At 32.9% G+C, this 12,780-nt stretch overlaps 1 pseudogene; it reads right to left on the bottom strand.

The window, feature by feature from the left end:
- Positions 1–920: 920 nt before the first annotated feature.
- Positions 921–8,385, bottom strand: LOC126819535 (uncharacterized; annotated as a pseudogene).
- Positions 8,386–12,780: the final 4,395 nt, after the last annotated feature.

Consider the following 12,780-nt stretch of genomic DNA (forward strand, 5'->3'; position numbering starts at 1 on the left):
AATGAACATTTGTTGCAATGACGAGAAATGTATCACATCAAGCCCAACATTTGTCAATGTGTGTTTGAGAAGAGATGTTGCTAATATTCTCAACTGGTCATTCCAGACTAATTTAGAACCTGACTTTAGAAACAATATTTTCCGAAACCAAGCTTAAAGAAATTTTATTTTGTGGCAATATGGTAAATTAGGGCAAGGACAACGACGACCTGTTTCATCCTGCACATGTGTGGCTATACGTGCTAAGTTTCCAGATGAACATGGTGTGTATTCTGGATATCACTCTGCCAATACCGATTCGGAATAAAGATAATTTTACCTCACTGTTTTCTTTTTTTCATTTTTGAAAATAGCTCTGATCCATCGGTGTGCATTTGACCCGATAAGTTGGGCGCAATTTCATCTAGTTCTAAGCTTCGTTTACTACGACAGTAACTCGATTCTACAGACATATAGAGCTGGTGCATGCAATCTGTAATCAGTTCTGAAAAATACAATATAATACACAGTGGCGGATCATGGGGGTGGGGGTCCTCACACAGCAATTATATATTTTATTTCAAACAAAAATGTCATCCTTTTTAGAAGCAAAAATTGTGATATAACGAAGTTAGGTAACATGATTTCAACTCCCATTTTGAAAATCATAGATCCGCCATTCTTATATAATTATGCTTTTATACAAACACATTCGAGAGAGAGAGAGAGAAATGGGGTTTAACGTCCACTCGACACAAACTAGGTCATTTCGGGACTAACATATGGTTTAATTTTATTTACATAATTCGCTTGCGCGTAGGGGTCTTTAGCAGTGGGAGGAAACCGGAGGACCCGGAGAAAACCCACGAGGTTGGACAGGCGACCCTACTCCTTGCCACGTACAACTGGGGATTCGAAACCACAAACACATTCGATGATTGTTAGAAAAGCAAAGAAGGTTTGTTACCTGGGATATATGAATATTCTTTTAGTTCCAGCTTTTCATAGGCTACCCATTGCTTAGTTTTTCTCGAGAACTGGCCTCCCACAATTGTCTTCTCCAGTTGATTTTTCCTAGCTTTTCTTGAGATATGCATATTGTGGTCGATAATGGCTAATTGGTTTCTAAGGGTATATGAATCAAAGGTGAATGATAATCGTTTTGGACAGTAGCGTAATAGTGTGTGAGAATAAAAGTTTTCAATTGCCCATGTTTGACGACATCGTGTGTAGTATGACAAAGATCCTAGAAACATCTTATCCTCGATAATCTGTCGGCAAAAAAAAAAAAATGAATAAATACATGTATACAGATAACTCAATATAAAATAAATTTTTAGTAAACTGAATATTCTGATCAGGCCTACCTAAGATTTTTGTAGGCTGCACTTGAAACATCTAACCATTTCTTGTCTTCTGGGGCCTGAGTTACAGTACCATGTCTGCACCTATAATACATGAAAATTTACAGTACGTGTAAGAATAACGATTTACATAAAATTTCTGATGGGACACAAATCAAATTTTGTTATACTTGTACCATTATTGTATATAATTATGCACACATTCCAAAACGAGCTTGCAAATAAACCTTTTTCAAGGTGGTTGTGACCCACACTTCTGAAGTGTAAAGGTGAAATTACATTTAGTACCTGCCAATTAGCCAATCATGTCTGTTTGCTATATGATGTAGCAAGCCAAACCATTTTCTCACCAATCTGTTTGCGTCTCCTTGGGCCTTGGAACAACAGTACGAAAAATGGTTGATAAAAGGCCGTATCCATGGTATGATGTCCCTGTTCGATGCTTTCTTTGCTATTTCAGCTAATCGTTTTGCAAGTGACTTTGCCTTATGCCAGATGTCAAGACTGGTGTATATGTTTGAATTCTATTGTGCCTAAAATAGAAAAAAGCGTAACCTTCTTATGCATAAATTGTCATCTTTGTGCATCCATAACCACAAACATATAGATAACTTATACAGTAAGTAGCATATCGTGTGCTTTCATCAATTTCTAATCTATGAAAAATAGACTTCATAATTTCCACTGTTATCTTGGCTCAATGGGGGAACAAACACGATTATAAAATATTGAGTCAAATATTAAATCATTGATGAAACTTCAACTACCAGCTTTTCAGTTGAAGTAAAACAATCAACAATGCAGTTATTTAGGTCTTTCATCTTGATATAGTTAGATAAATCATAATAATTTAGTTATACCTGTAACCGGGTCTAATTCAAGCAAAAGACAAGGCTGTTTAAATCTTTATTAAAAAACCCTGTAAAAATATACATACATAGAATTAACATCACCAACATTTAATTTCCCTTATGAAAAAGTTCTATAGAAAAAGTACACGTTTCTATAGAAGTTTGTGGCATTCTATAGAATGCTATAGAATGCTGCAGGAAAATGAAATCATTCTGAGTTTTTTTTACATGACTATAGATTCAAAAACATATACAATAGTTTTGTGTAGGATTGGTAGATGAATATTTTCCAAGTGTAATTTCCTATAGAATTCTATTGAATACTGTAAGAAACTATTGGAAAAAAAATAAACCTACAGATTCATTGGTGCTGCAATAGTTTTCTGTAGAACTAACTTGTATCCTCGAGTCAGTTGAGTAATCCTTCAGTTTTCTATAGCCTTTAAGCTAAAAACTATAGTTACTTGCATTCTCATGTCAGCTGTGATTCCTATAGATTTGGTGGTAAAAACTATAGTTTTGTATAGAACTAACTTATTGTCTCAAGTTAGTAGTATATTCCTATAGTTGTCTGTGACATTCTGTTGAAAACTAAGAATTTATATGTATACTGTACTTAAACCATTTTAACAAATAGCCTACTATAGTTTCCTACATAATATTGTAGAAACAATGTTCTATACTACAGATTTCATAAATTGGCGATGTCTTTTATTCATACTATGTCTATAGTTTACAATAGAATTTAGTGATTCACTTGTGTGAATAATGTAAACTTTTCCAACATAATTTTCCTGGATGCAGTTTTCCTTAATTTATTGTGATACCAAATGACAAACTAAAATAAGCTTACCACGAAAAATAAAATATAAAGTATAAAATAGTGTATATAATATGAATGAAATAGTTATACGATGCGATGTTGACATTCAATGGAATTCCCCACCCCACCCTCCAAAAAATGCCAGTAAATGTAGATGTTCACAACAAAAATATCAGATAATAAATTATTCTTCAGAAGTCAATGAAATAAAGACACAGTTTATTTAGATTTTAATGACTATAGCAGATTCTGTACTCAGATTCTGTCAAGCGTGAATACCTGTCGACAAATTATAATTAACAGCCAATGTACTCTCTTGAAATCTGTTTGGCCATTGGCTGAATTTAAAATTCAAAAATTCAGTGTATAACAACTTTAGTATTAACAAGAAACTGAGGAGAATGGTGGTGTTTTTTCACAGAGTTGATTAAAGATAGACAGATAAGTATACTTTATTACTTTCTTAACAATAATATTAAATTACTTTAATTAGATAAGATTTATGTGATTTTGTTATTTATTTAACTTTATTACCTATTCTTTTCCCTATATTTCAGTTTTACCAAGAAAAGAACTTTTCATGGTTCCGGCTGGTGAATCATCAACAGAATTCAGATTAATCCATGAGAGAAAAAATGAGCTTATCAATTTAGAAGAATCCATGAGAGAAAAATAAGCTTATCAATTTAGAAGAAATCATGGGCCAACTATATTTATTCCCAAAATAAGATTTAATAAAAAAAAGTCTATAGAATTCTATAGTACCCATTCCTACAGAAAACTATAGCGATGTTCGCCGTGACGTCACAATTAGTCACGTGACTCGATTGGTTGGCAATATCGGTTGTTTACAAATGGCTGGCTGGCTGGTATCGCTTATAAAGAAAGTCAATTAGCGCTGTATATAATCTGATTAACGTTTTTTTTTAATGATAAAATGTGAGGAGGCGCCGACTACACGACGACGAAGCCATTCAAATACGAAGACACAAATTAAACCAACTATGATTATGAACAGAGACCAAGCCACGGGTTTTTCCTCCCCACGGCGTATGACAATCTTCTTATTAGTTACATAGTAATTACATACTATTTGCAACTAGGCTACACATAATATATTCCATTAAATAAATGATCACAAATAACCTTTTTATTGTTTATCCACTCAGAACTTGTTATTGCAATTCAATTGTGGAATGGTTGTATTTAAACGGTTATTAAAATTGAAAATAAAATTGTGAGTCTGCAAAGTAAAAATGCAATTTTTTGAACAAGCTGCAGGGACCATGCATAATCCAGGAAAAATGTTTTATTTCAATAATTTGCTTGTGTGTAGGTTCTTCTGCAGTAGGTGGTTATCTCAGATAACCAATATCTGTAGTAATCTGTACTTTTTATACCTTCTATCAGGAAATTATAGACTCAATTACAGACCTTATCGAGCTTATGATTCCACACCCCCTCCCACCCCACCATCTGTGAATACAGTTACAGACACAGTGTTGAAAACTGAAATCGTGCCTTCTCCCTTGTCACAATATAATTGTGCACAATTTTCTTCAAACTTCAAGTCGACATGGACTATTTAGTTTTGTAATTTATTAGGTAGTTCCGAGCTTCGATTTGGATGAAGAGAGACATTGTCCATGGGGATTTGCAGTAAAAATAATACATGAGAATATCTTTAAAAAAATATTTGAATTTATTTAAATAAATATGAATGTTTTAAATATACATTATACATGTAATTAGTAATAAAGAAAATGGACACATTAACAATTAATTATTATATATTATAGGTGTGTTATAATATTGGATTATTACCAGTTCTGAAAGAAACAGGGGAAAATATACCTTTAGTTAAACATTTTATTGGTTGTACTTGTAGTAAAGGTAAATGGCAAATCCATGTGGTTCTTTGGTGGTTTGAGGGATGGGTGGAGTTGTTGCACACACAAGTTTAGGAGGACTGCATCTTCCACAAACAAAATCTGATAAAACATCAATTCAAATATAATATCTGGGCGAGGGATAGCCATAAGCATTTATTGTCTTGTAGAGTCCCTGGCTCTCAGGGGTACATATTTCATTGAAATAGTCTAGGAAAAGGAATATTTTCCTTGTATTCTTTACTCCACTGCGAGTCAAATTAAAATTTGTGTACATAAATAAAAATCAAGCATTTACTGTACGAAATACTTTTTTAAATAGTTGATGATCTTGTATCATTTGTTGAATTTTTGAAGTATTAACAGAAAGGCCTGTTTCACAATGGCGATGGTAGAATAATTTTTAGATTAGCCATCTTCTTTTGTGCTACTGACCTAATAATAATATAATAATAATAATAATCACTTTATTTCGAAAGGGTAGAAAATTAGGCCTGGGGCCTTTCTTACATTTTTCCCATTTTAACAACATCAAGCATGCATAAAATCTGGTTACATAATGATAATAAATATTTTAGATGTGTTGTTTGATAAATGTGAAAATTATTTATACTATGAGAGGTATGAATAGAATTATACAAATATATATATGAAGAGTATTTGCTCGAAGATAGATATGAATAGTATTATACAAAATATGTTATACATGGATCAACGTGGAAGCTGATATAGATCTATAAAATATTGATGGACAAGAAACATTAAATTATGAATCACTTAAATATCTATAAATATGCTTACGAAACATGTTGATTGAGCTTATATTTTTAATATTATTTGGCAATGAATTCCATAACTGAGGTCCTTTCTGCTCTATGTACAAAGATATGTACCAAGCAGGTGTCAACAAGTAGCATGTGTACCATGGAAATTGAAAAGAGATTGATGGAAAATTATTGTTTTAGTTTCTAAAGTTGAGTTAACAATTTTTAACATACATGTTGATGTAACAGCTTTTATCTAAATTATATAAAAAAAAACAGGTCTATTAAGTTTAGTGGGTCTTTTTCTGATCTTGAAGACGTGTTGGTCCTATCAAAAGTAAAAATTATTTTCTGGTTGTAATCTCTTGTAACGGTAAGCTTTACCTGAAAAAAAAAATTGTAATGAATGATAGATTTTATCAAATCAGTAATAATAACAATAAATTTTTACATGCACCAATTTATTACTTGCAGTCTTGCTTGATAATGATAATTATTTATGACTATGGATGGAAAAGCTGTTTATATACCGGTAGATCAATAAACGACATAATTAAATTAAGTCTATAAATATAAATTCATATTTGATTTAAATTTCAACTTACTTATGCGCCTCTAATGATTTATAAGCTTTCATGGATTCTTTAGTGTACAATGATGGTGTATCATAATCATAAGGTAGAGGTAAATCAAATGTCACCAAAAGTCAGGTGCAGACACGTGTTCGGATCTCCGCTCCATTTGTCTTTCAAACTGTATGGATCTGGCAAAACCTTCGTTTCCGAATCGTAAGATAACTTACATTTATATCTATGTTTAGCACCTAACGCCAAAAACTGGAAATACGCTGATGTGTAAGTGCCAAACAAATATAATCCGCGCTGGCTGGAACCACTTTCTGCCAACCAGTTATTTCGCGTGACGTCACATCCGGTTCTGGCGAACATCGCTATAGTGGCCCAATTTCCAAACTACAGAATACTACAGTATTCATTCCTATACATAACTGTAGAATTTCCTACAGAAAGTGCAATAAAAAACATATAGAATACTATAGTATTTTCCTATAGAAATTTTGCCATAAATCTGTAGGAAAAACTATAGGATGTGCGCTACAGAAACTGTAGAATATTTGGGGCCGTTATTTCCTACGGGCCCCCAAAATTCTGTAGAATACTATAGAATTTTATCCTATAGAACATGGAACACGCCCCCCAAAAAACTCTATAGATTTTCTATAGAATTCTACACTGCTATTCTGTAGGACTTTTTGCTAAGGGTTATAATACATATAATACACTTTAAAACACATCAAACATTACACTGTATTATAATTATACTATATATTTAATTCTATATTCATATCTTTACAGTAATAATTTCTGTCATATCTCTAATTATTAGATAATACCTATATAAAATAACATACCCTAAAAGGGGGTTTTAAAGATCTCTGTGTTGAAACAACACAACCCTACAACACTCTAGCAGCTAGAAGGTATCCTATATAAACAAATGGTTCTATGATTACTCTATGCTAAAACTAAACCTAATTACTAAATGATAATACAGTATCTTCAGTAACTGGAACAACTTATAAAACTTTGAGCGCCAAATACAAGTTTAAGATTTGAAGATAATCTTATACATCTGACACATTCAAATTCCTAAGTTAGACTGATTTTAATTGTTAGCCCTGTAACCCAGGAAGTTGGGTTTGTTAGGAAAAGTATCCAAGGAGATGATGAGGTGATAGTCACTGATGTTGTTACAAAGACCAGTCCAGAAGCTGAACATCCAGTAACTATGAATATAAGGGTTCAAAGATCAGATGAAAGTGAAAGTTTGTTATTGTTTATTAAGCTGCTGTCAGTGAAGTGCAGTATAGACTAAAACCTATTATATAATTAAAACACCAAAATTCCACACTATCACATACCTAATATATTTATGATGGTTGAACTTGATTCAGAAACAAGTTCCACAAGGTTGAATCTACCATTCGTAATGTATCTTAGGCCTTTGGTCACCAGATATCGTTCCATGCGGGGACTCTTTCTTTCTGCGTCTCTTGAATCGCCTATTTCCATATGAATAATTTTACGGCTTTCTATTTCCATAAATACAGCCGTTGCTTTGTTGGCGCAGTATCCTGTAACAGAAACACATATTTATAATACTTCATTCCTACATAATGTGTCGATAATGTTGTTTTTATAGATACGCCTGTAAAGGTGTAGATAGGTACCTCCATTGATGTGGCAAGTGAATGCATAATTCATAATATAATTGAAGAAAAACCTACCTGGTGAATCATATCTGACATCAACGGCTACGACTACATCCTTCCCTCTAAATGATTGTGCAAAACCCTCCATATGTCGGTTGAAAAACATTTGTATTGCCTGCCTGAAAACCATTTGGTTGTTGTAAAATTGTGACTTGCTACCGATAGCCAGTCTGATGAAGGAGCATGCTGTATGTATTGGTTCCCATGTCAACCCAGATAGCAGAATCATCAGTTGCACTAATATACCAGCGACACTCTTACTGGCGTAGAAATCGGTAGAAACCCAGTGGTTATCATGGTCATTCTGTAAAGCAGAGAATATGAAAATTATAATCATTTTTTAAAAAATATTATTTGATAGAGATTAGCTTGTAAATACTAGTGTATATGGTGTTTATGCTTACCTCACAGTGGTAGTTATACATGACACCAGCAGAAATCTTTCTTTACTGTGACATGACGACAGACAATTATGCCCCCAGTGAGTGTCCTTGTAGACAAATATAACAGTAGGCGATATGAAATTGAAAAGGCCATTTATTATCAATAAATGTCAGAAAAATATAATATACGTAATAACAATAATGTAACAAAAATAGACTAGAACACAAAAATACCACATTGGGAATGATTATTATGAATTTAAATACTGATTAGCTAAATACATATTTTGTTAATAAAGATGGGGTACAGTATATACCGCCAAAGATTGTGAACGCCACGGGAGGGGAGACTGACTGGACCTTCCGAGCTGACATGTGTTATTATCAACAAGCAATGAAATGAAGCGCCCTCTGATACATGAGAGTTAGCTCCCTTCTGTCAATCAGCATAAATGCTATTTACCCCTTTGGATAAATATTACTTTTTGCTTTCCTGAATGGATGTTCCTTGAATTGTACCATTACACTCCGGACATCGAGTTCTACTTATTAGCTCTTTTATCTTGTTTTCGGAAACTATGAACCTTTTGATAGTCAGAAGGTTCTTTTCTTGAAAGCGTAGATCACTTCTGAAACAGATTATTATTATTATTATTACAATTATTATTATTATTACAATTATTATTATTATTTGAAATCACAACAACTTAGATATTATCATAGTCCAAATCCTCCTGATCCGAATTATCGTCACTCATAGTAGTCATATCATCATTCATCGTCTGATGTTCCACAGTAGAAGGTCCAACAGTAGAGCCACCGTTGATATCTTTAGGCCTATCGACATCATAAGACATTGAAGGGTCAGTGAGAAATTCATAGATATCAATTTCTTCCACCTTGGTAAAATAGAACAAAAAACCGTAACATCAATAAATTTAGCACTGTCAAACACTCCCCAATGAGAGCCGCCCCCAAAAATGTAGTTATATCCCTTGATCATTTTCGTGAACAATAATACACCAAAAAACATGGTGACCTGTGAAAATCTAATCTAAACTATCTGTTTATTGCATAGTATTAGTTATAATTACACTGGACATTATGCTGCGATAACTTTTTTGGTGATTTACATATACATGTATGTGTAAGATATTCAGCTTAGGCTATATTGTATTAGACACAGTTCATATAATTATTTACAGGCTTACCTGATCAGACATTTTGCAATCTTCAATAATTTGGTATACTGTTGGCAAAAAATTGAGCAATCCGTGAAGCGTGTGTAGAGAATAAAACCGGATGTGTACAACTGGCTGACAAGAAACAAACTGGAAGTGAGATCGGCTAACCTTTCCAGGTCATAAGCCTCCATGTCCGCCATATTTATTTCATAAATTGGAAACAAGTATGGCGGCTTGGGGGGCGTTAACTTTTTTTTATTTAATTATTTCGGTATTTTTGTAACCGGAGTTCAGCTTTAAGGTGTAACGGTGATATACTTAATTTTTTTTTTAAAAAATGAATAAAAATTGTGACCTCTATCATGATAAAATACATAATCGCAATACTACTATTTATCGCGATAATTCGAAAAGCTGTTATCGTGATTAATCGTGATAAAATAATTTGATATCGTTGCAACCTTATGTTTTATCATGGACCTGTATTTTTAGGTCCATTTATATTATCTACCTTCGTTTTCATCGACAGGTATGAGGTAGAATCGCTGATTCACCGGTTTTTTGTTTGTTTTTAGTCGCGGTCATCACGAAGTGTTGACTTTATTTCACTCTTTATATGGAGGAAAGCGATTTTTTAGGGATTCTGCGAGGCAGATCTTTTAAATGATCATAATGTAACCGCAAACTTGCTAGATTTAAATGTCGTAATTATTATACAGCTTTTTTAGACAAGAGATTATAATATATTCCCCATGAGTGGGACAATCGAGAATAAACCGGATGTTTACAACAGCAGTCCGATGATGGAGGTATACTTCCGATTCCGAACTCGATAATAACATTTTTAACATACCCATAGGTAAAAACGAGCGTAATAACGGAAATTTTCCACTAAAAGGTCTGTAAAGGCCTTTAAATCTCATAAACGAGAATTGAACGCCAATAATATAGTTGGTTTGTAACTTTATCCAATTCAATTGTGTTGAGTTGACAGAATTTGATTGATATATGATCATGTTCATAATGAATGAAAAAATTAATGATGATAATGATGATCGTAATGTTAACATTATATTACCGGTACTGATTATTAACATAATATTAAAAATAATAAAGAGGGTTACCCTTATATTAGTAGTAATAATAAGTAGATCAAATAAAAAGGTTGTTATTAATAAGCCTGCAACAAATAATGTCGTTACGACAAAATGAGCCGTTACGGCCCCTGCTATAGTATAGGCTTGAATCATAGTGAAAGTAATATTAATTTGCATTATTACTGGTACTGATTATTAACATATTAACAATAATAAGGAGGGTTACCCTTATACTATTAGAAATAATAAGTATATAAGTAGATCTAATAAAAAGGTTGTTATTAAGAAGCCTGCAACAAAAAATGTCATTACGACAAAATGAGCCGTTACGGCCCCTGCTATAGGCTTGAATCATATTCATAGTGCAAGTAATATTATTTTGCATTATTACCGGTACTGATTATTAACATAATATTAACAATAGTAAAGAGGGTTACCCTTATACCAGTAATAATAAGTATATAAGTAGATCTAATAAAAAGATTGTTATTAATAAGCCTGCAACAAATAATGTCGTTACGACAAAATGAGCCGTTAGGCCACTGCTATAGGCTTAAATCATAATGCAAGTAATATTTTCAGGTGGTGGCATTTTAGTAGTTAAAAATGAATTTGAGTTTCTTCAAAACCAGGTTTCCTTGATGTCCAATCTTCACTGATTTAATATAACAATCCATCTTAAAATAAAAGTCTTGATGGTAATTGATGTTCATCAGTCTGTTAGGTCGGCTAATAGACCTGCATCACATGGTTTTGAAGATGCGGTATCAGTACATCATGAAGATAAAAAGTATCGGTACCGGTAACTAATAATGGATCAGGTTTAGATATCATGGATCCTCAAAGTTTGTATGATGAATTCATGGAGTAACACAAGAAACTAAGTTTGACATCCCCAAAATCTTTTAGGGTGATAATGTCTTTAATGATTCTGTGATCAACCAAGATACCAATAAAAAGGGTTGAGAAAAAGTAATTGACATTCTACTATCCTCTATCAGTTAAATGCAAGAGATTGTTGCCACCTTTGTTGGACCAGGATATTTGTCATGCCCTGCCCTAAGCGGCTCAGGATTGTTATCTTCAGGAGGCTCTAAAACTGTTATGTCTGGGTTTATGCCCTCTGATACCTCTTTTAAATAAAAATATTGACCCTGAGGTAGTCCTCTATTGTAGATTCTATCATAACCTTAGGTAAGGCCCATTTAGAGTTGTCTCTGAAGCATAGATTATTTCTTGGGAAATATAGCAGCAAAAGGTAGCATCCAATATATTTAACAACAAGGCCTGTTGTTGACACTTTGTCCGGCTGGATTGTTCAGGCAGGCCCTTCAAGGGCTGTCATCTCCAACTGGAGCAGGGCGAGAGGCAGATTACCTCGCCAAAACTACCACTAGACATTGGAAAGTAATAAATATTTTATGCTGGACAAATTTATTTTTTACTGGGCCACTATTACCTCAGATCAGTGAATATCATTAGTGGTTATAAGATGGACTTTATTTCAACTCATTTATTCAGAAGGCTATTCCAAATAGCCTGCCTTTTAATCATAAACAGATGTCTTTAATGGATAAGGAAGTCATTTAAATGATATTTAAGAAAGCCATTGATTCTGTATCATCAACATACAGTTATATTATTATTATTATTAAAAAACAAAAAACAAAACTGTTTAAGCAGGAAACACTGGCAATTGCCCTAGGCTATTAAACGGAACGATTTTTTAACATCCATTGATATTAAAGAGACTTATTTTTCAATTCCTGTTTGTCTTGATCATCGAATATATCTACGTTTCAAATGGCGAGATCAAGTTTATGTGTTTACATGTTTACCTTTTGGTCTTTCTTCAGTTACACATACATGTATCTTTACAAAATTCTCAAACCTTTGTTTGCTTGGCTCAGGAAACAGAACATTATATGTACATACTTTATAGATGATTCTTTATCTGCTATGTACAGGCTTTTTTAGTTTTGGCTTCATAATTAATACAGAAAGTATTTTAGGCTTCATAATTAATACAGAAAGTTATCAAGATTGTTGACATATGAGAGAGTTTCTAAAATAAATAATAGCTGAGGAAATTTTGTTTAGTTCAAATTTATTAATTCATATGAGCCATCATTTATTGGTCAATGTTTTTTTAGTAG

The sequence above is a fragment of the Patella vulgata genome, chromosome 4 (genome assembly GCF_932274485.2).
Source record: "Patella vulgata chromosome 4, xgPatVulg1.2, whole genome shotgun sequence".
NCBI classification, from domain to species: domain Eukaryota; kingdom Metazoa; phylum Mollusca; class Gastropoda; family Patellidae; genus Patella; species Patella vulgata.